At 41.5% G+C, this 25,943-nt stretch overlaps 1 long non-coding RNA gene across 1 annotated transcript in view; it reads left to right on the top strand.

Annotated features, from left to right (window-relative positions):
• The first annotated feature begins 4,113 nt into the window (after positions 1-4,113).
• LOC144289458 (uncharacterized) overlaps positions 4,114-25,943 on the top strand; it is a 41,903-nt gene continuing 20,073 nt past the window's right edge. The window contains exons 1-2 of the long non-coding RNA XR_013357344.1: positions 4,114-4,212; positions 4,990-5,049. This is a non-coding gene — a long non-coding RNA (uncharacterized LOC144289458). The remainder of the gene's footprint in view (positions 4,213-4,989; positions 5,050-25,943) is intronic.

Raw genomic sequence — 25,943 nt, 5'->3', positions numbered from 1 at the left:
TGGGCACTCAGCCTCAGATGCTAAGAGGAGATGGACTCCAAAGGCTTATATCCGGGGGGTCCTTGTGCTTTGGGGCTGGCGTGGGGGGATCCGGGCTAGGGGACAAGAGGCCAAAGGGGCTTCTGGAGAGTTGTTTCCTCCCTGGGGCACAGAGGCCCATCCTGGGGGACCAGGGCTCTTTCCACACCCTGTACAGGTTCCTGTAATGACCACTCTTGTGTTTACTCCCTTAGTACTAAGCAAAGTTCTTGTTTGGAGGACCCTGGTGGAAGAAGTTTGTTTCTATGTGACCTTGAATATTGTAGGCACATGGGTGTGGATGCCAACTGGCCCCAGTATCTATTCTCTTCTTTCCACGGTCACAGAACTTTCAGTGAGACACGTAACCACTTCTGAGATCACATCCCCACATCCCTGTAGTTTGACATGGTCACAGGAGAGGTTATGAACCATCTTCTGCCTCCCTCCATCCTGCTGCCTGGAAGGTGGCTGTGGGGATGGGCCATCTTGGACCATGCAGAGATGTTAGAACAATTAGCCAGAGGGAGCCTGTGTCTCTGACACCGTGCAGCCGCTGTATTAGCAGAAAGGCTATGCCCAGACTAGTAGTGACAGAAAGACAAACTCCTATATTGTTAACACTATTCTTAGTTTGGGTTTCTGTCCTATAACCTGACTAATATATCAAGGAGACACCTCCTGGGCTGGATGTCATGGCGGCCAGAGAAGTCTGAGAGAGGGACCCCCATGGAGCAGCTCCTTCTCCACCCATCAACAGGATTCTTTGCTTGCGGATCTTTCTAGCCTGACACCACCACCCTTCCACTCCCCACCCCTAACCAATTAGAGTCCCCCTGGCCTTCCTCTCTGTCCCCTTCTGCTTCAAGGACCCTCTTGGCCAAAAGTACGTGTCTTACAATGGAATAACTCCCTCCCCTAGCCCGAAGCCCAGGGTACCCCCGTGGGTACAAGTGCCCCCTGTCACTGCCTCTCCAAGTCTCCCCCCTTCTCCTGTCTTTCCATGCCCACTCCTCCTGCAAGACCACTGAGGAGATGCCTACCACCTCGTTTCCAGTTCTCATCCAGGAACCCTCCTGCTCTCCCTCCCCCACCTGTGCCCTGGCATGTGCCTGGAAGTGCCAAGGATTCCCCAACCCTGAAAGTGCTCAACAGTGAGGCCCATGGGCTAGTCTGCCAGGCCTCTCCAGGCTGCCCTTCCAGAAACTCCCAGCCCCTTCCTGCCTGGCTTCCTGCCCAAACCCTTCCTGGAAACTGGGCCCACCCTGCCCCCAGCCCAGGGCGCCAACATTTCCATGGGGTAATTCAGCCAGCCCCCCCCGGGCAGGGCCCCTCCTTTCACTTACAATATTGAAAGTTTGGAAAACAACTTAGGGGATGGGAGGGAGAGTCCAGGCCAGCAACCCCTCCTTCTGTGGTCTCCAAAGAGGGTATGAAAGACAAGGGAAGAAAATTGGGGAGTTTTTATATAAATGTCATCCAAAGGGCACCTGGGTGGCTCAGGGGTTGAGCATCTGCCTTTGGCTCAGGTCATGATCCCAGGGTCTTGGGATTGAGTCTCACATCTGGCTCCTCATGGGGAGCCTGCCTCTCCCTCTGCCTGTGTCTCTGCCTCTCTCTCTGTGTCTCTCATGAATAAATAAATAAAATCTTAAAAAAAAAGTCATCTAAATGAGGAATTAGTGAAGCTTTATTTATACATGAAATGTGAATAGTGTTGCAAAATATGTAAAATAAACAAAGATATTGGGATGCTTGCTCAAAAGTGTTTTACTATTAGGTGCAGGATCCACAGTTTGGTGACTATCAACCTAAGGCTGTTTCTGCTCAGTCCACACCCTGAACCTGTGTCCCTCTGCTGGGAGACATGGTCTTCATGGAAGTAAAACTCTAGGGCCAGACTGGTTATCAAGAGAGGTGGGTGGGGCCGGCAATTGCTGCTGGGGAACTGCCATGTTGTGGTGTGTGTGAGGGGGGTGTTCAGGTCAGGAAAAGGTTGGGCAAGGTCCTGGGAAGATGCCAGAATGACTGGAATGATGGTTCTAGGTATGGAGGATTTTATTTGCTTACTTGATGAGAAAGGGGCCAAGTTATCCCTTGTAAAACAAATAGAACCCTGGCTTGACTTTCATAGTTTATTGTGTTCAACAGGATCACTTCACTGCATTCAACAGAAACTCAACTCAATGCCTTAAGGAAAAAAGATAAATTATTGATTTATGTAATTGAAAACTCTTCCAGTTTCAGGAATGGCTGGCTCCAGGGCTTCTGTGTGGGCTTCTTTCCCTGGATGCTTTCTCCTTATGCTAGCCAGATAGTTCCAGAAGCTTTAGGCTCATCATTAACAAGTTCAACAATTTCAGTGGTATGAGAACTTCCTTTTCCTATTAGTTCCAGGGGAACACACAAGGCTGACTGACCTTGTGGTCATATGCCCACCTCTGAACAATCATGTAGATTGCGATTGGCCAGCATGGATCACATATCACATGATATAGTCTTGGTGCTGGTGTGAGGGGTGACATCAGCTGCTCTCCCCCTTCAATAGAGATTCTCCCCCACCCCAAGAGATTCTCCTTGGAAAAGTCTATTCTGCACGCAAGGGGAAATAGAACTGGCTATGTCCCCACATTTACATAGCTGACTATATGGATGTGTGGTTGTTATAGCATATTTCCAACAACTATGCATTTATTTTTTCTCTAGGAAATCAGGGGGAGGAATATATCCCTCTCAGCCAACAACATGTTTGTGGCAGCAGAGGGGGGTTTGATGGGGCCTCTGCAGAGAGCTAAGTACAGGACCCAGGCCAGGTATCCATGGCTTGGGTGCTAAGGTGGTGGGGCAGCTTAGTCCTCCCTTGGTGTCCTGGTCCTGGGATCTAGGGACTGCAGAGGTGAGAAAATGAGTGACAGACAAGCTGTGCAAACCAGTAGGGAGGCTTTCCTATTACTTCGATTTGGGTTCAAATATGAGCTCGGTTACTCTATCATAGGTGACTTTGAGGAAGTGACTTCATCTCTTTGAGCCTTGGTTTTATCCCCTATAAAATGGAGTATTCCCTTCACCCAAGGGGGCTTTGAGGAGTGAGAGAGATGATCTATCTATAGTGCAGAGCACAGCCCCAGGCACACAGTAGGGCTGGTGACCAAGGTGATTATTATTGTAGGTGCTGGGCGTTAGGAATGTGTGATGGTGGAGTAGAGGGGTCTGGCCAAGGTGTGGGAGCTGTCTTGCTCCTGTTGGGTTGGTTTGGGTTATAGCTGTGGTTGGCCTGAGTCAACAGGTGGGAGGCCTCTGATGATATGGCTTAAAGGCTCTGAAATTCAAGGCCAAGGGGTAGGAGCTGGCATCAGGAGCTCCTGCTTCGGATTCCTTTCCTGTTGCTGCAAAAAGTCCATCCTCATAAAGCTCCTCAGCATAAGTGGATATGAAGGACTGGTGCTCAACATCTGTGTCACCACCTTCTGGCATCCTTTCCAATACTGTAGAGGTTGGGAAGCAAGAAAAAAACCTTTTCCAAACTCCTATGCAGCTAGAGCTCTGGGAATGATTGAAATTTCAGCAAATACGCATCTGGCCCCTAAAAATGACCCCTGGGGCAGAGGGTCCACAGGACATTTTCTCGATCAGATCTTTGAGTAATACATTGGTGAGGGGAACATCAGAATTTTGAAAGTAAAGGCTATTCTCTGCAGGATAGTGATGACAGTGGGGGATGTTCCCATTGAAATGAGCTCCCTGCATGGATTGTAGAAATGGCCACAAAAATTCTTCCTGTTGTATCCACAGAAATCTGCAGTTCTTCCCAGGTGGAGTCCGGTTCTCCACATCTTGTATCTGGATACAATATCTCCAATATTTAATCTGCTTTGGACAATGGAACAGTAACAAGGGTGGCCCAAGCCAAAGTTTGAAAAATATTTACACTCTGGAGCTTGTCTGCCCTTTCCTCCTGCTTTGGAACCTGGCCTCTAGTTAAGAATTCTGGGCTAGGCTGCTGGATGATGAGAGACACGTGGCCCACTTGTCCTTGTCTCTCTGGCCAACAGCCAGCCAATTGCCAGATATGTGAGTGAGGATGTCCTAGGTCATTCGGCTACCAGCTGACTACAGGCACATGAAAGGCTCAGCGAGCCCACTCAGACCACAAGAACTACTCAGCTGATCACAGAATTGTGAGCAAAGTGACAGGTTGGTGTTTAAGCCACTAAGTTTTGGGGAAGTTGACTGATTCAAGGAAGCAGGAGAGTATGGGTGGTGCCACCTAACCACCAGAGATAAGGCGGGAAGCTGGGCAAGAGCAATAAGCAGGATGCTTGGCCCACGGAAATCTTCAGTGGTAGCGAAGTGATCATGGTGTCCCTGAACTAAAATACATGGGCAGCTTAGTAGTCCTATTTGATCTGCATGCCTCAAATTCTGATATGTCATATTTTCATTTCTGTTATTCAAATATTTTCTACTTTCCTTTGTAGTTTCTTCTTTGACTCCTGGGTTATTTGCAAGTGTGTTGTTTAGTTAATTACTGACTTCTAATTTAATTCTTTTGTGGGCAGAGGGAATATTTGAATCCTTGTAAATATATTAAGACTTGTATCATGCAGAAAACCGTTTGTTTCGGTGAGTGTTCCATGTGTACTAGGAAAAACTGTGTATTTAGATATCCTTTGTATGGGGATCCCTGGGTGGCTTAGGGGTTTAGTGCCTGCCTTTGGCCTGGAGTGTGATCCTGGAGTCCCAAGATCGAGTCCCACATCGGGCTCCCTGCATGGAGCCTGCTTCTCCCTCTGCCTGTGTCTCTGCCTCAGTGTGTGTGTGTGTGTGTGTGTGTGTGTGATGAATAAATAAATAAAATCCTAAAAAAATAGATATCCTTGTGTATAATGTTCTAAAAATGTTAATTAGGTCAATTTGGTAATGTCATTCAAGTCTTTTATATAAGGAGGTGTAATGTTTTTGGCCTTGCAGGCTGTACCATCCCTGTTGCAACTACTCGACTTTGCCATCATAGCAAAGCAGTCATCAACCGTATGTAAATAAATGTGCATGGCTATATTCCAAGAAAACTTTATTTACAAAAACAAGACTGATCTGTTTGCTGACCCCTGCTCCATATCCTTACTGATTTTCTGTCTACTTTGTTCTATCAGTTATTGAGAGAAGTGTGTTGAAATCTCCAACCGTAACCATGGATTTGTCTATTTCTCCTTTTAGCTCCTCAGTTTTTGCTTTATGTATTTTGAAGCTATGTATTGACATTTAGGATTTTTAGGTATCAATTAACCCCTTTGTCATTATGACGGGCTCTTTTAAATTTCTTGTGATAGTCCTTGTTCTGAAATCTACTTTATGTGATATTAATATTACCACCCACCCAGCTTTTTATTTATTTATTTATTTATTTATTTATTTTATTTTTATTTATTTATGATAGTCACACACACAGAGAGAGAGAGAGAGAGAGGTAGAGACACAGGCAGAGGGAGAAGCAGGCTCCATGCACCGGGAGCCGACATGGGATTCGATCCCGGGTCTCCAGGATCGCGCCCTGGGCCAAAGGCAGGTGCTAAACCGCTGCGCCACCTTTATATATATATATTTTAAAGATTTTGTTTATTTATCCATGAGAGACACAGAGAGAAACATAGAGGGAGAAGCAGGCTTCTTATTGAGCCTGATGTGAGACTCAATCCTGAGACCTCCAGATCATGACCTGAGCCAAAGGCAGATGCTCAACCACTGAGCCAACAGGCACCCCAGTAGCCTTTATATTTAAAGTGAGTTTCTTGTAAAGGCCTTAGGTCTTGTGTTTTTATCCAATCTGACAATCTGCCTTCTAATTAGAATGTTAAACATTTACACTTAATGTGATTATTGACATGGCTGAATTTAACCTAACATGTTTTAGTTGATTTCTGTCTCATCTGTTCTTCATTCACTTATCTTCTTTTCCTGCTTTCTTTTTCTTTTGCAGTGTCTAATGTGCTATTAATCCTATTTAGGGTATTGTTCATTTGTGGAAGTTTGGTTTTAGTCTTTTTTTTAAAAGATTTTATTTATTTGTTTATTTGAGAGAGAGAACATGAGCAGGGGAAGGAGCAGAGGGAGGGAGAGAGAGAGAGAGAGAGAGGGAGAGAATCTTAAGCAGAGTCGGAGCTGGGTGCAAAGCTCGATGCGGGGCTTGATCTCACAACTGTGAGATCATGACCTAAGCTGAAATCAAGAGTCAGGAGCACCTAGGTAGCTCAGTTGGTTAAGTGTCTGCCTTTAGCTCAGGTCATGATCTCAGGGTCCTGGGATGGAGCCCTGCATCTGGCTCCCTTGCTAGTGGGGAGTCTACCTCTCCCTCTCCTTCTGCTTCTCCTCCCTGCTCATGTGCATATATGCTCTCTTTCTCTCTCAAATAAATTTTTAAAAACTCAGAAATTAAAAGTGAGATGCTTAACTGACTGTGCCACCCAGGAGTCCTGACTTTGGCCCTTTTTATATCAATTTCTATCTTCATCATGTTCATGTTCTCCTCTCCCTTCTTGAATATATTGAGTATGTTTATAGTAGTTAACTATTATAAACATCCTATTAATACCATTGTCTAACCATTTTGTCACCTGTTTTATTTCTGGGTCTGTTTTTGATTACTTTTTCTCCTTTATTTATTTATTTTTTACTTCTTTGTGTGCCTGCTAATTTTTGTTTGGATGACAGGCATTGTAAATATTCTGTTCTTGATTGCTTGATTTTATTTGTTTTGAATTTCTTTAAATATTTTTGGGCCTTGTTCTGGGATAGAATTTAGTTCTTTTGAGGCATGCTTTTAAGCTTTGTTAAGCTCAGGACAGACTTTAAGGCTAATTAGGCTCCATTACTGAGTTGGGAGAACTTTCCACTCTGGCTGGTGGGAACACAATCTGTGTATATGTGTAGGATTAGGAGAAAAATAATGGTCTGAATAGAAGAACAGAAATAAGAAAAAATGATATTCCAGTTATCTATGGCTGGGTAACAACCTATCCTAAAATATAGTAATGTGAAACAACTCTTCTATTATGCTAATGGATGCTACGGGACATCCATTTAGACATTTGGACAAGCACAGTGGGTCCTTTATGCTTCCAACTATCTAGACCCTCAATTGGGATGACTTGAATGGCTGGGGGTAACTTGGACAACTTCAGGGCTAGAACAGTTGGGATTGGAGGATCCATTTCCCAGAGGGTCTTTTCTTTTTTTTTTTTTTTTTTTTTTTTTTTTATTTATGATAGTCACAGAGAGAGAGAGAGAGAGAGGCAGAGACACAGGCAGAGGGAGAAGCAGGCTCCATGCACCGGGAGCCCGATGTGGGATTCGATCCCGGGTCTCCAGGATCGCGCCCTGGGCCAAAGGCAGGCGCCAAACCGCTGCGCCACCCAGGGATCCCACAGAGGGTCTTTTCATTCATGCATCTTGCACCTGGGCTAGAAGGACTGAAGTATGGGCTCAGGTATGATTGTCTGCTAGATCATCTACATGTGGCCTCTCCAGTGTGGCAGAGGGATAGTTGAACTTCTTAGGATGGTTGGACTTCTTACATGGTGGCTCAGAGCCCTGGGACCAAGGGTTTCAGCAATAAGGTGGAAAGCTGCATTACCTTGTATGAACTAGCACTGAAGGCTCTATAGTATCATTTGTACCATATGCTATTAATAGAACTGGTCAGAAGCCCTTCCATTTCCTTTTTTTTAAAGATTTTATTTATTTATTCTTGAGAGACACAGAAAGAGAGAGGCAGAGATATAGGTAGAGGAAAAAGCAGGCTGCATTCAGGGAGCCCAACATGGGACCTGATCCTGGAACTCTAGAATCATGCCCTGAGCCAAAGGCAGAAGCTTAACCACTGAGCCGTCCAGGTGTTCCAAAAGCCTTCCCATTTTCATAGGGAAAGGGTTTAAGGGGGGAAAGGGTCAGAGAATGTGCACTCATATTTTTTAAAACCACCACAAATGTTATCTTGGACCAGAGGTAGAGATGGATGATTAACAGTGTTAGATGATGTTGTATGAATAGGTACATTGAGGGAAGAAGAACAAATTGTTGAATTAATCACCATGGTAATTCTCTCAAGGGCTAATAAGGCAATGGGAAGTGGGAGAGCCAAAATAGCCAGTGTAGACTGTAGGAATGCTGCAGATAGACTTCCTAAAGTAGGTAGACCAGCAGAATAGAGATCTGCAACAAATACCTTTTAGGAACGTCTGGAAAGAGTTGTCTGCACTTCTGTCTTCCACTTCTTTACTACCTGCTGACTCCCTGAACCTTAGAAATCTGGCTTCTGCCTCCACCATCACTGAGACTTCTCTGGGAAGAACCTCTATCATTTGCTTGGGCCTTCTGACATGTGGATTCCTTCCTTTTCCTTTGATTTTTTTCTATCCCTTGTGCTCTCCTGTACAAGAAATAGAAAAGTGTCTTCCAAGGATCTTCTCTTGTTCCTCTTCTCTTTTGACTTCTTATCCACTCTCATGGTTTCAGTTCTCACTTCTTTGTTGATAACTTTCAAACCTCTCTTTCCCCACCGAGCTTCTCTCTTGCACTTTAGACCTCAGTATGGCATTGCCTCCTGGACATTAGAATGTCACACAGGCATTTTATTTTATTTTTTTTTTTACACAGGCATTTTAAATTCAGAATATCCAATGTTGAATTCATTATCTTCACTTTTCATCATATGGTTCCTCTTCTTGGATCCCTGTCTCTGTGAAGGAGCCCACGAAACGTGAAATTGCTAGATCTAGAAACCTTTATATTGTCCTGATCTCTTCCCTCTTCTCACATCCAATCAACCAATCAATGGATTTTATTGATCCTACCTCCTACATGATTCTTCCACTCACATCTTCCTCTCCATCTTCACTGTTAACCACTGCAGTTTGAATTTCTATCAATGGTTGATTATATTGTTCCAGACCAACCCTTCCTCTGAGAATAACTAGAAAATATGAACTAAATATCTAAAAACCATATCTCTGAAGAGTTACCATAGCAATGAGGGAATTAAATTGTGGTGATTTTAATTGTGGAATTAAAATATGGGTGAGAAGGGACACCCAGGGAAGTCTATCTGGTATTTGGCTCCATTTCCTTCTCAAGGCAATTATTGAATCTCCCAGAGGCTGAGGCCAGAGGCCAGACCTATTTTGGGGCAAGTAGTTAAATTCTTTACTACACATTGTTTCCTTCAAAGAAGACTGCTTTTGATTGGATCAATATGTGGAGCAATTATGCCCCAAGGCATTGATGAAAACAGTAAAACAATCAACCCCAATTAGTGAAGCTTAACAGCTGGATAGGGAAAGAAACAATCAAGATGAGATCTGCCCAAATCATTTTTATCCCAGGGTGACTGTAGGCATACTCAAGGCTGCAACCTCTGAGGAGCAACATCAGAGGCTTCACACTGCAGGATGGTAGTGAGAGAGGACTTCACTAATATACCCAGCCTAACACTAAAACAAACAAACAAACAAACAAACAAATAAATAACAATATCAAATCTGGTATAGGAGACCAGTGCCAGAGAAACCAGTATCCAGAATTGCTGTAATATATCATCTAAAATGTCAAGTTTCCAACAAAAAATTATGAGTCATGCAAAGAAACAAGAAAGTATGCCCCATATACCAGGAAAAAGGAAGGCAACAGAAACTACCTGTGAAAGTCATCAGACTTGGATTTAACAAAGATTTCAAAGTGGCCATTATAAATATGTTCATGAGATAAAAGAAAACCATGATTAAAGAAATAAAGAAAAATATAATGATAAAATTGCATTAAGTAGAGGCTATCAATAAAGAGAAAAAATTTTTAAAAAATAAATGAAAATTCTGGAGTAAAAGAGTAAAATTCCAGAGAAAAGGATGAAAGATGAAAAAATTAATCTAGAAGAATTCAATAGTAGATTTGAACTTGCAGAAGAAAGAATTAGTGAACATGAGGATAGATTGATAGATATAGGGGATCCCTGGGTGGTGCAGCGGTTTGGCGCCTGCCTTTGGCCCAGGGCGCGATCCTGGAGACCCGGGATCGAATCCCACGTCGGGCTCCCTGCATGGAGTCTGCTTCTCCCTCTGCCTGCTTCTCCCTCTGCCTGTGTCTCTGCTTCTCTCTCTCTCTCTCTCTCTCTGTGACTATCATAAATAAATAAAAAAAATTAAAAAAAAAAGATTGATAGATATAATGTGATCTAATGGGAAGAAAAAAGAATGAAGAAAAATAAACAGAGCCTTACATGGAGAGAATCCATGTAAGCACACCAACATGCATTTAATGGGAGTACCAGGGATGCCTTGGTGGCTCAGTGGTTGAGCATCTGCCTTAGGCTCAGGACATGATCCCAGGGTCCTGGGATTGAGTCCTGCATTGCGCTCCATGTAAGGAGCCTGCTTCTCCCTCTGCCTGTGTCTCTGCCTCTCTCTCTCTGTGTCTCTCATCAATAAATAAATAAAATCTTAAAAATAATGGTAGTACCAGAGGGCAGAGGAGAGAAAAAAGAGCAGAAAAAATATTTGAAGAAGTAATGATTGAGAACTTCCCATATTATTGAAAATATATTAATTTACATGTCTGGGAAGCTTAACAAATTCCAAGTAGGAAAATGAAAAGAGATCTACAAACAGACACATTAAACCATAAAAATGTCAAAAGTCAAAGACAAGGATGGGGTGCCTGCCTGGCTCAGTCAGAAGAGTGTGCAACTCTTGCTCTCAGAGTCACAAGTTTGAGCCCCACGTTGGACATAGAGATTACTTGAAAAATAAACTTAAAATAAGTCAAGGACAAGGAGAAAGTAGCAAGAGAAAAATGACATCACTTACAAAGGAATCCTAGTAAGATTAACAGCTGATTTCTCATCAGACAATGGAGGTCAGAAGGCAGTGGGATAACACATTCAAACTGATCAGAGAACAGTTTTTTCCAAGAATCCTATATCCAGCAAAGTTATATTTTGAAAGCAAAAATGAGGTAAAGACATTATCAAAGGGCAGCCTGGGTGGCTAAGTGGTTTAGCACCACCTTCAGCCCAGGGCCTGATCCTGGAGACCCAGGATCGAGTCCCACATGGGGCTCCCTACATGGAGCCTGCTTCTCCATCTGCCTGTCTCTCTCTCTCTCTCCCTCATTAAATAAATAAATAAATAAATAGATAAATACATACATACATACATACATAAATAGATAAATAAATAAATAAAAACAAAAAAGACATTGTCAGATAAATGAAAACAGATTTTTTTGCCAGTCAACCTGCCTTACAAGAAATACCTAAGGGGGTTCTTGAGGCTGAAATTAAATTTCCCTGGACACTATTTTGAATCCACACACAAAAACCAAGATCACTGACAAAGATAATCATGTAATTATAAGAAAGAGTATAAATACATATTTTTTCTTTTTCTTCTCTTATGTGATTTAAAGAGCAATTGTATAAAACAGTATGTATATAATAATGTGTTGTTGGGCCTATACCACCTTAAAATGTAATGTATAGCACAAAGGAGATGGGTGGAACAGAGCTGTATTGGGGATAAGGAAATGACTCCAGATAGTAACTTAATTCACATGAACAAATGAAGGGAGCCAGAAATGATAAATAAGAAGAGCAATTTAGCTAAACCTATAAATATATATTTGATCTTTCTTCTCAGTTTCTTTAAGAGACATGAAATTATATAAAGTAATAATTATAGTAATGTAAGGTTGAGTTTAGAACATTTACAGAAATAATATGTAACATAATGACAAAAAAACGATGAAAATGGAATAGGATTATATAGAAGTAATATTTCTATATCTCACTAGAGTTAGGTTAGTATAAATCAAAAGCTGATGGTAAGTCCTAGAGCAACCACTAAGGAAATACCTCAAGAAGATATATTAAAAATGTCACAAAGAAATTTAGATGTTACCTTAGGAAACATTGTTAATGCAAACAAAAGCAGGAAGAATACAGGAACAAAAAGACTGGAGACACCTAGAAGCAAAAAGTAAAATGATAGATGTGAATCTAACTATATTAATAATAACATTAAATATGAATGAATTAAACAATCCAGTAAAAGCAGAGATTATCAGATCGAATAAAAAAATAAGTTTCAACTCTATGCTGTTTACAGGAGACACACTTTAGATTAAAAAATACAGACAGATTGAAAGAACAAGGATAGAAAAAGAGGTATCATACAGACAGCAACCACAAGAAATCTTCACTGGCTATACAAATATCAGACAAAATGGACTCAGAACAAAAGAAGTTTCTAAAGATAAAGAAGGACATTTTATAATGATAAAAGGGTCAATCCATCAGGAAGATATAATAATTATAAACATGTATGTACTCACAAACAGAGCATCAAAACACATGAAACAAACACTGACATAACTGGAGTTGTAAACAATTCAACAGTCATGGTTAGAGATTTCAATACCCCACTAACAGTAGTGGATAAAACAACCAGGCAGGAGATAAAAAATCCAGAAGACAACACTATAAACCAATTAAACCTAAGACACATCTATAGAATACTCCAACAAAATACACATTCTTCTCAAGTGCACATGAATGTTCTTCAGGACAGCCCATATGCTAGACCATAAAACAAACTTCAGTAAATTTTAAAGGATAAAAATAACACAAGGTAAGCTCTCTGGCCAAAATGGAATGAAGTTAGGGATCAATAACAGAAAATAATTTAAGAAGCTCACAAATATGTGGAATTTAAACAACATTTTCCTAAATCACCAATGGGACAAAGAAGAAATCAAAGATAAATCAGAAAATGCTTTTCAGTGAATGAAAACAAAGACACAGCATATCAAAACAGCCAAAGTAGTCTTAGAGGGAAATATACATATGCAATAAAGAAGGAAGATCTCAAATCAATAACCGAACTTTCCACCTTAAGATCTGGGAAAATAAGGGCAAATAAAACCTAAAGGAAGAAAAAGGAATGACATAGTGAAGATTAAAGTAGAAATTAAGAAAATATAAAATAGGAAAACAATAGAGACAAGCAGCAAAACCAAAAGCTGATTCTTTGTGCACTGCTGGGGATTTACCCCAAAGATGCAGATGCAATGAAACTCTGGGACACCTGCATCCCGATGTTTATAGCAGCAATGTCCACAATAGCCAAACTGTGGAAGGAGCCTCGGTGTCCATCAAAAGATGAATGGATAAAGATGTGGTTTATGTATACAACGGAATATTACTCAGCCATTAGAAATGACAAATACGAACCATTTGCTTCAACATGGATGGAACTGGAAGGTATTATGCTGAGTGAAATAAGTAATCGGAGAAGGACAAACATTATATGGTCTCATTCATTTGGGGAATATAAATAATAGTGAAAGGGAATAGAAAGGAAGGGAGAAGAAATGGGTAGGAAATATCAGAAAGGGAGACAGAACATGAAGACTCCTAACTCTGGGAAATGAACTAGGGGTGGTGGAAGGGGAGGAGGGCGGGGGGTGGGGGTGAATGGGTGACGGGCACTGAGGGGGGCACTTGACGGGATGAGCACTGGGTGTTATTCTGTATGTTGGCAAATTGAACACCAATAAAAAATAAATTTATCATTAAAAAAAAGAAGATCAAGAAAATTGGCAAACTTTTAGCTAGATTAACCAAGAAAAAAATGAGAGAAGACTCAAATGACTTCTGAAATGAAAGAGACATTACTACTGACCTTACAAAAATAAAAAGAATTATAAAGGCATACTATGAACAATTTCATGTTAACAAATTAGACAACTTAGATGAAATGAACAAATTCCTAGAAAGACAAAAAGCACCAAAAGTGGCTCAAGAAGGAATAGACAATCTGAATAGATCTCTAAAAAGTGAAGAGATTGAATTAGTAATTAAAACAACTACCCACAAGGAAAGCAGCCAGGGCGAGACGGTTTCACTGGTGAATTCTAGCAAACATTTATAAAATTAATACCTATTCTTGGGCAGCCCAGGTGGCTCAGCAGTTTAGCAGCACCTTCAGCCCAGGGCCTGATCCTGGAGACCCAGGATCAAGACCCACGTTGGGCTCCCTGCATGGAGCCTGCTTCTCCCTCTGCCTGTGTCTTTGCCTCTCTCTCTCTCTCTGTGTGTGTCTCTCATGAATAAACAAATAAAATCTTTAAAAAATAGTAATAATAATACCTACTCCTCACAAATTCTCCCAAAAAATAGAGGAAGAGGAAATACTCTCCAACTCACTCTATGAGACCAGCATAGTATCAAAATGAAAAACATCACATGGAAAGAAAACTACAGACCAATATTTCTTATGAATATCAATGCAAAGCTCCTAAGCTAAATGCTAGCAAACAGAATCCAGCAACATATATAAAAGAATTATGTACCATGATCATGTGGGATTTATGTGACATTGCAAATTTGAGTTAACACCCAAAAATCTAACATAATACAACTTGTCAATAGAATGAGGGATAAAATACAATAATCTCAATAGATACACAGAAATAACTTGATAAAATGGAACACTCTTTTATGATAAAAACACTAAAATCTTGTAATAGAAAGGAACTTCCTCAACCTGATAAAGAGCATCTACAAAAACCCCATCACTAACATAATACATAATAATGAAAGACTGGATACTTTCCCTCTAGGAATAAGAACAAGACAAGAATGCCCACTGTTGCCACTTCTATTCAACATTGTTTTAGAGGTTCTAGCCAGAGCAATTAGATAATTAAAAGAAATAAAATAGGGACGCCTGGGTGGCTCAGCAGTTGAGCACCTACTTTTGGGCTCCTGGAGTCCCGGGATCAAGTCCCACATCGGGATCCTTGCATGGAGCCTCCTTCTCCCTCTGCTTGTGTCTCTGCTTCTCTCTCTCTCTCTGTCTCTGTCTCTCATGAATAAATAAATAAAATCTTAAGAAAAAAAGAAAGAAGATACATTCATATTGGAAAGGAAGAAGTAAAATTATTTCTATTCACAGATATGAGGGATCCCTGAGTGGCTCAGTGGGTTTAGCGCCTGCCTTCAGCCCGGGGCATGATCCTGGAGACCCAGGATTGAGTCCCACATCAGGCTTCCTACATGAAGCCTCTTCTCCCTCTGCACATGTCTCTGCCTTTCTTGCTCTCTAAATAATAAACAAAATCTTTTAAAAATATATTCACAGATATGATATTTTATATAGAAAATCCTAAGGAAACCACTAAAAGACTATTAGAGATAATAAATTCAGCATGGTTGCAGGATATGAGATTAATATACAACATCAAGGGATCCCTGGGTGGCGCAGCGGTTTGGCGCCTGCCTTTGGCCCAGGGCGCGATCCTGGAGACCCGGGATCGAATCCCACATCGGGCTCCCGGTGCATGGAGCCTGCTTCTCCCTCTGCCTGTGTCTCTGCCTCTCTCTCTCTATCTGTGTGTGACTATCATAAATAAATAAAAATTTATAAAAAAAAAATATATATACAACATCAATTGTATTTCTATACACTTGCAAAGAACAATATGAAAATGTAATTAAGAAAACAATTCAATTGACAATAGTACCAAAAAGAATAAAATACTTATATTAAATTTAACAAAAGAAGTATAAAATTTATATCTTGAAAACTACAAAACTTTGTTGAAAGAAAATAAGTAAATTCCAAATAAATGGAAAGACATTTCATATTCATGGATTGGAAGACTTAATATTACTTAGATGATCGTACTCTCTAAATTGACCTACAGATTCAATTCAATCTGCATCAGAATCACAGATGACTTCCTAGTATAAATTTAAAAACTGATCCTAAAATTCAAATGGAATTGCAAGACACCAAGATTAGCCAAAACAATCCTGAAAGGTAAGAACAAAGTAGGAGGACTCAGATTTTCCTATTTGAAAACTTACTACAAAGCAATAGTAATCAAGACAGTGTAGTAGTGTCATGAGGACAGGCACATGTGGAGCAGTGGAATAGAATCGAGAGTCTAGAATTGAACTCATGTGTCTATGGTTAATTGATTTTGGACAGTGTTACCAAGATGGAAAAGGAATGGTCTTTTCAACAAATGGTACTAAACAACTGGATGAATTTGGACCCTTATATCACAACACACATAAAAACCAAAACAAAATCAATCAAGAACCCAAATATAAGATCTAAAACAACAAAACTATTAGAAGAAATGCCTGAATAAATCTTAATGGCTCCATATTTGGCAATAGATTCTAAGATAGCACACCAAAAACAGGAGCAATGGTGGAAACAAAAACAATTTATATTGAACTCATCAAAATTAAAAATTTTTATGCTTTGAAGGACACTATCAGGAAAATGAAAAAACCACCCACAGAATGGGAGAAAATATTTACAAATCATGTATGTGATAAGGAATTTGTATCTAGAATACATAACGAAATCTTAAACATGGTAATAAAAAGACAACCCATTAAAAAGAACCGTTAAAAGATTTAAGTGGGCATTTTCCTAAAGAAGATATACTAATGTCCAATAAACATGTGGAAAGATGCTCAACGGTCATTAGTCACCAGGGAAATGCAAATTAAAATGACAGGATACCACCTCACACCCATTAGGATGGCTCTAATAAAAACAAGTCGGTGGGGGATCTCTGGGTAGCTCAGCGGTTTGGCGCCTGCCTTTGGCCCAGGGTGCGATCCTGGAGGCCCGGATCGAGGCCCGGGTCGAGTCCCAGATCGAGTCCCGGATCGAGTCCCACGTCGGGTTCCTGGCATGGAGCCTGCTTCTCCCTCCTCCTGTGTCTCTGCCTCTCTCTCTCTCTATGTCTATAATAAATAAATCAATCAATCAATCTAGAAAAAAAAACAAGTCGGGCAATAGCATGTGAAGTGGAAACCCTCATATACTGGTGGTGTGCATATAAAATGAAGCAGCCACTTTGAAAAAGTCTAACAGTTCTTCGAATGGTTAAATACCATATGACTCAGAAATTCTTCTCTTAGGTATCTACCCAAGAGAAATGAAAATATTATTCACACAAAAACTTGAATACAAATGTTTATAGAAGCACTATAATAGCCAAAGGGTAGAAATAATTCAAGTATTCATTAACTGATGAATGAATAAGTAAAACGTGGTCAATCCATACAGTGGAATAGTATTCAACCACAAAAAATAAAGAAGTACTGATACATGTTACAACACAAATGCACCTCGAAAACATTTGTGCTAAGTGAAAGAAAGCATTCATAAAGACCATACATAATACAGTTCCATTTATATCAAATATCCAAATAGGCAAATCTGTGGAGACAGTAGATTAGTGGTTGTTTAGCGCTGAGGGAAGTAGGAGTAATAAGAGAGGTGATAAAGTGTATGGGGTTTCTTTAGGGCCTGTGAAAATGTCCTAAAATTGACTATTGATAATTGCATGTATCTGTGAATATTCTAAAAAACATGGAATTTTACACTTTGAATGGGTGAACTGTGTGATATGTGAATTATATCTCAATTGAACTGCTGTTAAAAATAAGGATGAACCAGAAACAGACCATCCTTCAGAGGGTTAGATTAGATGGTTAGATTAAGATGATCTGGGATTGGAATGTTCCTAGCTGTTCTCCAGAAGAATAATGTATCCAGAACTTTATATTATCTATGATTTTTCACATACAACATCTGACACTCATCCTATGCATCCCCTAATAACTTGTCCAACATCTGTAAGCAAATTATTTCACTGTGTTGTTTGCAAGTTTTGCACAAATTAGGATTTAACTTGTGACAGAGCTTCAGTCCTATCTAATCCTTCCAAAACAAAACATAAATATATTATTTTTTCACTTATTTTTTAAAAAGATGTTATTTAATTGAGAGAGAGAACGAGAGAGAGAGCACAACCAGTGAGGGAGGGAGCAAATGGAGAGTGAGATGCAGGCTCCCCACTGAGTGGGGACCCTGATGTGGGGCTCCATCCAAGTACCCTGAGATCATGACCCCAGTGGAGGGCAGACGCTTAACGGACTGAACCATCCAGACACTCATTTTCTCACTTATTTTTAAAGTAAATATTGAAGTTGTAATATAACATATATACAGAAAAGTGGATGACTTGTAAGTGTACATCCTTTTTTTTTTTTTTAATTTTGAAAAGAGAGAGGGCAGTAGTCAGGGACAGAGTCTTAAGTGGGTTCCATGCTGAGTATAGGGCTAGAGGCGGGGCTCCATCACACCACCCTGAGATAAAACCAAGAGTAGGACTCCTAACCAGCTGCACCACCAAGGAACCCGATAAGTGTACATCTTGATGAATTTTCATAAACTCAACAGTCCCATGTGTGCAAGTAGCACCCAGATCAAGGAATAGAACATTCCCAGCACCCTGGAAACTCTTGTTGTGTCCCTTCCTAGCCACTCACCTTTCCCAAGGGTCACCAATATCCTGTCCTCCAACACCTGTCTTCCTATGCTTCTAAGATTAATTTTGCTTATTTTTAGTTCGATGTATTTTCAGAGAACACAAAGATGTGTGTACCAGGATGTTTAATGCAGCTTCATTTATGCTAGCAAATGCCTGACAACAGCCAAAATGTCCATCAGTTGGGGACTGAGTAAATTTATTATGATGCCTCTTAAAATAAAATTCTATGCAACCATTAGAAGTAAGATCCAGATATGCATATGCTGACATGGAAAGATGTCCAGGTTATGTTAGTAAAGTGGAAAACCAAGTTTTATATCCATCTATATCTCATTCATATAAAAAGAAAAAAATCTGTATTTATGTACTATTTGTGTGGTTGTAAATGAAAATGGTCTGGCAATATATATGCCAACTGTTCACAACTGGGAGGAGAGATAAGTTAGGAAAGGAAAAGGACTTGCACTTAAAAAAAAAAAAAAACCCATCTGGATATCTATTCTTTTTACAAGAAACATGCATTCCTTTTGTGTGCAACATTTTTTTAAGACTATTTTTTTTTAAGATTTTGTTTGTTTATTCATGAGAGACAGAGAGAGGCAGAGACATAGGCAGAGGGAGAAGCAGACTCCCCACAGGGAGCTTAATGCAGGACTTGATCCCAAGACCCTAGGATCATGCCCTGAGCCAAAGGCAGATGTTCAACCACTGAGCCACCCAGGTACCACCTGTTTGCAACTTTTAACTGCAATTTAAACATTTAAGAAAAATCACAATGCCTCTGGGGTTAAAGTAACTCAATTGAAAATAATGGTCATGGATTAATGAGTTTTTACCAGTCTATATATATATATTAAAATTATAAATTCACATACTGTCTGACACTGGGGTTCCACTTCTTTGGAAATGAAACCTTTGTTTATATACCCTAGAAGGCACCAGTGAAGATGTTTATTGTTTGTAAGGGTGAAAAAATAGAAGTAACTTCAGTGTCCATTCACAGAGGAAGAGCTATGAAACCATGGTGTAATCATTCCCTAAATAAGGCAGCTAAGGAGTATGGAGTAGATCTATATTCATTCGCATGAAGATACCTCCAAGATATATTGTTGAGTGAAAAAAGCAAGGTGCATAATAATATATAAAGCATAAAACTTATATCAGATAGCCCCTCCTCAGTGAGCATACACACATATGTACACAGGGCATGTGAAAATGTCTAGAAGGATGCATTCCAACCTGATGTCATTTTTTTGCCATCCTTGGAGGTGGTGATCCTTAAGAACAAGGTTTCAGTTTGAGGATTTAAGGCAGCTAGGTGGTGAGATTGAAATAAAACCAACTTTCCTTTTCTTGAACACTAACTGTATGTGTGCCAGGGGCCCTCGTGTCCTTTATCTCACATAATCTTCCAAGAACAACTACAGGCTTGGAGAAGGTAAATGACTTCCGTGGTGTCAGAGAGTAAATAACAGAGCTGAGATTCAGATTCAGGTGGGTTTTACTTTAAAACCCATTTTCAGTCTGTTTTTCCCTGGTAGAGGGAGATGTAGGGGCCCAGGGGAGCAGGAGGGGCTTTGGCGGTGGTCTACTCCTCACCTGGTTCCCTGTTTAATTTGCAAAATTCCTTCCATTACTTTACTTCTTAGGAATGGCCAATGATGGTCCTGAGCAAGGGAGTGGCACCTCCAAGCTGGGGCAGAGATGCTGCTTAGCTTACTTTTGTGACATCTGGCAAGTGGTTGTCTAGTTCCTTCTGTGATGAGTCCACTCTCTTTCCATCCTATCCATGGAGAGCTCTCAACAGGAGGAAGTTCTCTCTGAGAGGGAATTTGGCTCTGTCTCCCTGTAACTTCACCACGGGTCCTAGCTTTGTCATCTATGCCCCTGAGGGCCACTTGCTTCCCCCCTTAGGACAGTCCTGCAGAGGCTTAGAGCCACTGGCTGGATCTCCTTCTCCACAATGACCCACTTTACTCCTTACAGGATGAGGTCTTCATTCTCCTCCCCATTCCATCCAAAAATGTCCCCTCCAGACACCCTCTCAAGATTGGCCCCATACCTTTGTAAGGTGGGACCTCCTGTGGAGGATCTGGGAGTCTAAGGGGCAGCTGATAACCAAATGAGAGTGTTTTTTGGAGTCTGTAGAGTGTGAAGGAGAGAGTGGATTGGAGGTTCTCAGAGGAGAAGATGTCAGAAATCCTGGGACTTGTGGCTCACATGCTTCCAGGTGGCTTCAGGGAAGGTCTGTCACAGTTCTTGACACCCCACAGCCTGGGCCACTCCAGACCCCCAGCATGGAACCCCAGCCTGTGGCCAGGGTGGCAAAGACAGGCGCTTCTCCTCCCAGAAAGCGTCTCACGGTGGTTTCCGTAAGTTGGTGGCGATTGCATAACTCTTTCACCAACTGCCATGCCGGATATATTTTGCAACCCAGCCCGCTGTGCCACACGTGTTGGCTGGCATGGCCAAGCCCCTACACAGGCCGGAGGAAGTCTGAGAGTGAAACACAACTGACAGTACCTCCCAGGAATCTGCCAGCGACAGGACTCGCTACTCACTCCCTGCCAGGCACAGAGTCCCTGCTGGGCACAGCAGGAGGCTTTCAGGGCCCCCTGTCTTCCAACCAGAGAGGGGAGCCATGAATTCCACAGAGCAGCCGGGTGGAGGTGTGCACTTCTGAGAAGCCACCATCATATGCCAATAGCTCTTCTTGGTGTTCATGTGAAGATAAGCCCCAAAAGTTCCATTGGAAGGAGACTCCCACCCATCACTTCATGGGCTGAATCCTACTGGGGCAGGTGCAGGAGAGGATCCACAGGTGTATCATTCAGAGAAGACATGGTAGAGGGTGAGTTCAAGAGTGAGTTCTGAGCATAGAGGAGGAAGGAATGAGGGGTCCACTGGGTGACAAAGGGAGGGGAAATCTGACCAGCCTAAGGACCAAGGACACCTGTAGGGGTTGACTGAGGGGGTTTGAGGCTTGGCCATTTGCTCACAGCTCTTTGGGCACTGGTGTTTCAGGGACTGGAGAATGATCCAGATGGCATCATGGTGCTCCCAAAGTAAAAGTCAGGGATCTCTGAGAAAATGGAGCCAAGTATGGAGAGGACTAGGGATATTCCCACTTCCTGACAAGTTTCTGACAAGAGTCAGGAGTGTAGTGAATACTATAATATGTCATGCAGATCCCCAAATTACTCCCCAGCTGCTCGGAGACCTGGCTGATAATGGCTCTCTGCTGAGTCCCTGTCTAGTAACCATTCACAGTTAAAGAGAGCTATCTCTACCAATCCCAGACCCCCTTCTTGAGGAGTCTGTGTCTGATGACTGGTCAGGGCAGGAGTCTAAAGGCTCAGCTCCCTTGCTCCAACTTGGGACAATTGAAGGCCATTTCAGCCCCAGAGCTCCCCACGAGTTTGGCTGAGTCTTTGTAGTGACTGTGCCACAGTCTATCTTCTCTGTCCCATCCTGCTTCCCTTGTTCCCTCACAAGATGCTGATTTTCAGAGCTCACCAATAAACCTCTTAGAACCTTAAGACCCAACCTGGGAGAGTATGTGGAACCACAGAGGAATCCTGTTATACTCAAGGGTGGAGACCAAACTATTCAGATATGTGCTATTCAAACTAGTGGTTTCTCTGTTCTTTGGTGCTAGTGTATTCCAGCCAACTCTTTCTGGCCACCCTTGTTTGGGCAGTCTTGGCACTGCCTTAAACCAAAAAAGGCATCCTCTGGTTGGCAAAAGAAAGCAATTGGCCACTAAATAAAAGATTTGGAGACATATCTGTGCCCAATTAACTTTCTAGGGGGAGTTGCTCAAATGAGTAAAATGAATATTGAACTTGAGTTGGATATAGTCACTTGTGAGTTACTTTATTTTGTAGAATCTCTAGAACATTTTTGGAGCAAGGAAGCCATCCGATTGCCGCCCCCCCTCCCCCGACTTTTTAAGTAGGCTTCACAATAGGCATTGAGCCCAAGGTGGGTCTTAAAATCATGACTGAGATCAAGACCTGAGCTGAGGTCAAGATTCAGACGCTTACCCGACTGAGCCACCCTGGGGCCCCCATCTAATTGCCTTTTAATTTCCACAGCAAAAGCAACCATCTATCTATACTCAGGCAGGACAAAATCAGTACTAGCCAGCAGCAGTTGTACTAAATCATTCAGCAGAAGTGATTTCATACGTATATTTGGGCTGACCTATTTACCAAGTGGCATTCTGTTTTTCATCATAGCAGTTGGGAATCCCAAACCATCTTTAAAAAAAAAAAAAAGGAGATATTGCTTCATGTAACTGGAAAACCTAAGAGTGGTCTTCAGGTATGGTTTGATTCAGGGTCTTAAATTATGTCATCAAAACATCAAAACTGTCTGATTTCTCTATGAGATTCCACACTCAGACAGTCTTTCCTTTTGTGTGGCAAATTAGCTACAGCAGTCTGGTGTAGCTAACACCCTCCACAGTTGAAGAATTGAGTGGGAAGTGAATCTAATTTCCAGCTGCCTAAGCAAAAGTCTTGGGATTCACTTTGCTTGGCCCAGTTGGCTTGGCTTCAGCCAACTCTGAACCAATTATTGTGCCTCTAGAGAACTGCTGTGGCCTGACTGGTCATATCTAAAGTTCATCTGTAAATATTTTCTGAGTATCTGCTTGGTGTTAGACCTTGTCATAGGTTCTGGGGATTATATCAATATTGTCATTCATTTATGCAGAAGAACTCACTTTCTAGTAGGATAAAGTGACATATGACAAACTTTAAAAATAATCCATTATCTAATTTAATTCACACAAATATCTTGTAAGAGGGGCAACTTATTCTGCAGATAAGGGAAGAAAGACTCAGGAAATTTAATAGCTCTCATACAGCTTAATGGACTGATAGATACCAGATAAATCCTGACGTTGGGAGGAGTGGAGATTTCACAGCCCTTGGTAGGCCTGGCCAGAGAGGGATCTGATAGAGACTGGAGATCCTAGATCTTTTCACCAAGGCAGGAAGAGTGCAAAATCTTGAGGCTTCCTCCAGCATGGAGCCTGGGATGATTTGGTTGAGGCTCCATGAGCTACTGAGGAATGTCTCCAAATAGAATTTCTTTGGCTGGAAGCACCAGAAAAACTGGCTATAGGTGGCCTACACATTAGACCATCATTATCTCATGTAACAGGGAGTCTGGAAGTAGGCATTCTTGAGTAGGTTTATACAAAGGCTCAGGGACAGCATCCAATACCCCTGGACTGCCCCTCTTTCCCCTTTGCCAGCCTTGGCAATGTAGTTTTCATTCCTAGGATTGGCTCTTCAAGGTCAGCAGATGACTGAATCAGCCACAGGATTCATAGCTTTACACAGCAATGTCCAAAAGCCAGATGGAGAGAGGGTTCCTTCCTTGTGCACCTTTGGACAGAGGAAAACATTTTCTAGAAGCAGTCCAGAAGACCACCTGGCGTGTCTGGTTGGCCACAATTATGGCATATGATCATGCCTAGTCAACATAGGACTCAAGCTTAGTGGCTGTAACAAACATCCAAAAATAACAGTGGCTTAAACAAAAGAGAAGTTTATTTTTCTCTCAAGGTAAAGTCCAAGTAGGTAGTCCTAGGCTGATTTCTATGTCCACAATTAATAGAGACCCAGGTTCTTTCTATCTTATGTCTCCTCCATCTTTAAATTGTGGCTTTCATCTTGTAATCTAAGATGGCTATGCCAACTTCTCCCAGCATGTCTTTGTTTAACCAACTAGAAAGGCAGGAGGTACTGGAGGCATTCCACTTTCCCTTAAGGGCATGACTCAGAAGTTCAGATGTGATTTTGCTCATTTCTCATTGGTTCAACTAAGTCAAATGTCCACCTCCAGGTGCAAAGGAGGCTGAGTAATTTAGGCTTTATTCTGTACAGTTACTACAGGAAGAAGAAGGAAATGAATATTTAGGAACAATGAGCTGTCTCTGCCACAGAACAGAATTATTAGAGGATTAATCTAGGCTAGACCCCTGGTGCTAGAGAGAGAACCAGTCCCTCTCAAGTACGTGGCTTCCCAATACATAGGCAAATTTGGGATTTGATTACAAGAACAGAAAGAGAAGAATAATGGTTCATAGGTATGGTAGGCAGAATAACGACCTCATAAATATATCTACATCCTAATTTCCAGGAACCACGAAGGTTAGCTTAAAGGATGAAATTTGGAACTTTAGAGCTGATGAGACTTAGGTGAGATTTTGGGGTTGATAGTGGATTTAATGGGTTTAGGGACCTTGGGATGAGGTGAATGTACCTTCTGTGTGGGATGCACGTGAATCTTTGAGGGCCAAGAAACTGCAATAGGCTGAATAATGACCTCTAATTATGTCCACATCCTCATTTCCAGAACTGTAAATTTTGGTTTCTATATATAGTGAAAGAGACTTTGCAGATGTGATGAAGTTAGGGAGATTATCCTGGATTATCCCAGTGGGCCTGAGGTAATCACAACAGTACTTATAAGAGAGATACAGGAGGAGTCAGAATCAGAGGAGAAGTAGCATAGCAAGGAGGCAGATATTGAAGTGACATGCTCTAAAGATGGGACAAAGGGGAATACAGGAATACAATACAAGGAATACAGGCACCTCTTAAGAAGCCACTTAGAGAACTTCAGGGAGACAGATTTTCCCCTCATAGCCTTCAGAAGGAACTGCACTGCTAATGCCTTGACTTTAGACCAGTGAAGCTCATTTCAGACTTCTGACCTCCACAACTGTAGGAGAATGACATTTGTGTTGTTTTAAGCCGCTAAGTTTGTGGCCATTTGTTATAGCAGCAAGAGGAAACGAATACAGTAGGCAACCAACAGTGCCCACCACAGCACAACCAAGGAGCTGCAAGTCATCTGATGGCTGCAAGCTGAAGGGTAGAGAAGGAAGTGACAGGTGATGCTGGGGTGGGGAATAGGAAGCAGTCCTTGGTGTCCCAATCCCATCATGTAGTGAGGGCTTAATGTGTTCCAGGCACTATGAAAGGCAAAGTTTCTACTTCAATCTTCACAACTCAGCAAGAAGTAGGTATTTGAGGGACACCTGGGTGGTTCAGTGGTTGAGCATCTGCTTTTGGCTCGGTAGTGATCCTAGGGTCCTGGGATTGAGTCCCGCATCAGGCTCCTTGCAGGGAGTCTGCTTCTCCCTCTGCCTGTGTCTCTGCCTCTCTCTCTCTTTCTCTTTCTCTTTCTCTTTCTCTGTGTGTGTGTGTGTCTCTCATGAATAAATAAATAAAATCTTAAAAAAAAGAAAGGCATTTAAATTTCAGCTCTCCTAGATGTTGCCAAATAGCTATCAAAAATGTCCATACATCTTCCTTTTTTCTTTCTTTAACATTGAAAATTTTAACCAAGCTTTACATATACTGATTCAAAGAGTCAAATAATTCTGCACGACTTTTTAGGAGAAATTGCATTCTCTTTCCAAGTTGTCTCTTTCAAATGTCCTGACTTACTCTTAAAAATTTTTTTTTATTTATTTGAGAGAGAGACAGAGT

The sequence above is a fragment of the Canis aureus genome, chromosome 19 (genome assembly GCF_053574225.1).
Source record: "Canis aureus isolate CA01 chromosome 19, VMU_Caureus_v.1.0, whole genome shotgun sequence".
NCBI classification, from domain to species: Eukaryota; Metazoa; Chordata; class Mammalia; order Carnivora; family Canidae; genus Canis; species Canis aureus.
Note: the sequence above shows the minus strand (reverse complement) of the source record. Positions and strands in the feature narration are given on the sequence as shown.